This window comes from Chlorocebus sabaeus, chromosome 25 (assembly GCF_047675955.1).
Source record: "Chlorocebus sabaeus isolate Y175 chromosome 25, mChlSab1.0.hap1, whole genome shotgun sequence".
Taxonomy (NCBI): domain Eukaryota; kingdom Metazoa; phylum Chordata; class Mammalia; order Primates; family Cercopithecidae; genus Chlorocebus; species Chlorocebus sabaeus.
Genome location: NC_132928.1, coordinates 68,614,287 through 68,618,072, shown reverse-complemented (window position 1 = coordinate 68,618,072; position 3,786 = coordinate 68,614,287). Strand labels below are relative to the sequence as shown.

The 3,786-nt window shown below is 42.1% G+C and overlaps 1 long non-coding RNA gene across 1 annotated transcript; it reads left to right on the top strand.

Moving 5' to 3' along the window:
• On the top strand, positions 1-3,100 carry LOC103230734 (uncharacterized). The gene is made up of 2 exons (XR_005236247.2): positions 1-354; positions 2,923-3,100. It is a non-coding gene; the product is annotated as an uncharacterized lncRNA (long non-coding RNA).
• Positions 3,101-3,786: the final 686 nt, after the last annotated feature.

Below are 3,786 nucleotides of genomic sequence, written 5' to 3'. Positions count from 1 at the left end.
TATGGTCTTTGCCCTCAAGAACCTCGTATGCCACTGCAGGGGACAGATCTGTAAGTCATAATAAGACAATGACAGAAATTCTAAATGGAATGTATGTGTTGGTACTAACAACACAGAGAGAAAACTGTACCCAACTCTTTGAAGACATGTCAGCATGTGCCTTGCTGAAACAGGTGACATTTAAGTCAAATCTCGAAAAAGGAGCACGCTGAGGTTTATTTCATGACACCAGACTGCCTCTCAAGTGAGAATAGAAAAAAAAATATCCATCTGATTCTGAAACTGTAAAGATACTGATGACCTTCGCAAGCGAGGTGGAGTGGAGCCAAGTGGGAGAGCTGAATAGCTGTAAAGGTGATGATCGTGGGAAACCATTCACAACTACTGATTGGGAATGAAAGGAGAGAGATGGGTCATAGCTACTTATGAATGAGACAGGGTTATGGATTTCTTAAGTTGGGAGGTGGGAGCATTTTAGCAAAGGAGACAGTAGAAAGGAATAAAAAAAATACAGTAACTTCATCTCTGGGAGAATTGTCTCTCAGTTTCTACAAAATTACTTATCTACTCTTCATCCCTTATTTATTTATTTATTTATTTTGAGACCAAGTTTTGCTCTTGTCAACCAGGCTGGAGTGCAATGGCACAATCTCAGCTCACTGCAACCTACGCCTCCCGGGTTCAAACGATTCCCCTGCCTCAGCCTCCTGAGTAGCTGGGGTTACAGGTGCCCGCCACCATGCCCGGCTAATTTTTGTATATTTAGTAGAGATGGGGTTTCACCATGTTGACCAGGCTGGTCTCGAACCTCTGACCTCAGGTGATTCACCCGCCTCAGTCTCCCAAAGTGCTGGGATTATAGGCGTAAGCCACCGTGCCTGGCCCCATTCCTTCTTTTTGATCTTGCCGTTTCTCTTACTTGGCTCTATTATTTCATTTCATTACCCTTCCTTGTTACCAGTTTGAAGATTATTATATGTGCTATGCTTTGCCATTGTCTTCTCAATATAAGTCTTAAGACCTAAAACCCATGAATACATTACACCAAGTCAAGCTACATCCAAATCAAAGTACCCTAAGATTTACATATATTTGAGAAGTAAGCTCTTTATTTATGTAAGTATTCTAGCACCCTTAAGGAAGCAAAGTGCCAATGTGCCTGAAGAATCTTTGGGAGCCTGCCAGCCAACACTGGTTCAGCTTCTACCATGAGGAAAACATGGACCAGAGGCTGTGAGAAGACCCCAAATGTGAAACAGTGTCCTGGGCTCCATCCTTGAGGGTCATGTAATATCCATCTTGCAAGGCTTGATGTTTCCTGCTAAAACAGGTTTATGGAAGACATTTAAACCTTAAAAAATGGAAAGATAAGAGTCCATTTAGTTGCGTAACAAAATGTCAAATGAACACAGAAAATTATTATGCCCTTTGACCATCTTGATTCCTGGGGATCAGGGTATCTTTGGAAATTACCTCCACTTTCTGTCAAGGGCATTGTACAACAAAAACATAAGGATGGGAAGAAGAAATTTTGATTTTTTCCTGTGGTTCATAGATCAGTTACAGCTCCACATTTCAAAATGTCAGACCTGCTTTTACAAAGGCAATTTTGTTTGTAACTACATGAATAATACATAAACACACAGTTACTGGAAAATATTCTAATAATCAAGCCTATTGAATAAAATTTTATGAGTCCCCTTTGACACACACAGCAACCCTACTCTCTCCTCACTTTGGCATATACTTTTCTAGACCTTTTTCTAGACGTTTTTGCACCTGGATATGTGTAAATTTATTTATACATCTAATTTTAAATTTTAAAAAATATGTTGCATGGTAACATTATTAATCTGCAATTTGAGTTTTTTCATTTAACAATATAGCTTGAAAAGCATAACAATCTCATATATTTTTTGTATTCACTGAATAATATAATCTGAACATGTTGTAATTGATTTATTTAGCCCACCATTAGTGGATATTTAGGTGGTTTCCAACTTTTTATTTTTATTTTTTGCTATCTAAAAACAGTGCTGAAATGAACATTCTTGGGCATGTGCTCTTTTGAACATGTGCAAATATGTGTGTGGAATAGATTCCGTTGTTCCTACTTTCCATCATATTCTTTTTTAAGGTGGTGCTCCCTCCCTCCTCCTGCCCACATTCCCTTGGATTCTGGCTGTGTCTGTGGCCATCCTCTGACTTCTATATGCTTTTTTCCTGATGGCCACACCTGTAGCTTTCTTGGGACTACAGTCCTGAGCCACTTTGCTTACACCAGCAGACAGCCAGAATTGCCTGGGAAATTAGGTTCCTTTGGGGTAGGCCTTAGCAGATGACAGGTGGGACAGGTTATGAAAACCCAGCTCTTTCCCTTGAGTTGGGACATACTTGGAGGTGTAATGTGCATTTCAAAGCTCCTCTGCACCATCAAATTAAAGCTGGGATTTTGCCTAAAAGTACACTCTTCCTTGACTTCTCTCCCCTTTCTGGTTGCCCCACTCATTCATCAGCACTCCCATAACTCATCACTTGCGTATGAATCCTTGACTCAAGGTTTGCTTCTTGTGAATCCAGCCAAGTCAGGAACCTCCCTGTATAGAACAAACTTAGTACAGAGTTTCCTCCAGAGAAAGCACTGTCCTTAAAGATTGTCCCTGTCTCCCTTTTGGGAGTTGTATTTGTTTTACCAACTGGGATGGTTAATTTTATCCATCCACTTGACTGGGCCACAGGATGCCCAGATAACTGTTTAAACATTATTTCTGGAAGAGGTTAGCATTTGATTTGGTGAACTGAGAAAAGCAGATGGTATCATCTAATCCATTGAGGGTCTCAATAGAACAAAAAGGTAGAAGCACGTTGAAATAATTCTCCCTGACTGCTTGAGCTGGAACATCCATTTTCTCCTGCTCTCAGCTCTCCTGGTTCTCAGACTTTTAGAATTGGAATGGAATCTACACAACCAGGTCTCTGGCGTTCAGGCCTTCAAACCATTTGACTGGCTTTCCTGGGCCTCCAGCTTGCAGACAGCAGATCATGGGACTTCTCAGTCTCCATAATTGCATGAGTCAGTATGTTACAAAAATCTCTTTTTGTATGTCTTCCACTGGTGGTCCTTCTCTGTAGAACCCTGACTGTTACACCTATAGTTTAGAATGGAGTTGGAAGGTCCTAAGGCTTCTTTAGCCCATTAAGAGCCTATTGTTGTAGAGCCCTTGGGGAGTGGGGTAGGATGGTAGAAGGAAAGAGCAGACATCAAGTCTCTGGCACTGTATCCAGGCAAGAGCCCTGCTGCTTATGTCCCTAAGCTGCCGGTCTTCTAACCTTCTACCTTTGGCTTCAATTAGAGGCAGATAGAGGGTGTCTGGACAACAAATGAGTTCTGGAGACAAAAAAGGGAGAGCCACTGGTCAGTGAGGCCAATGATAATAAAGCCCATTTACTTTCCTTTCCCTGGTTTGCAGGTGGAAGGCAGCCTCTGCTCAATGTTAACTGGATCTTGAATGCAGCCCTGCCTGTCTAACCATCTGCAGTGTGACTTGATTGCTGCTGTGAGGGAAGCTGCTCACTTTTTCTTGCTTTGCCTCGCTTCCCTGTGCAGTGCCTCTCCACATCCCCTAATAAGAGCGCGAAGGAGGTGTTTGCCTGCTGCTTTCTGCCAGCTCAGTGCTGCTGCAATAGAGCAGAAACTTGGACCCAGATCTTCCATCCTCCATTATAACCCTCTCGGTAGCACTTACCATCACCCCTTGGTTGAAAGTAGAGCTGAAGAAACCCATT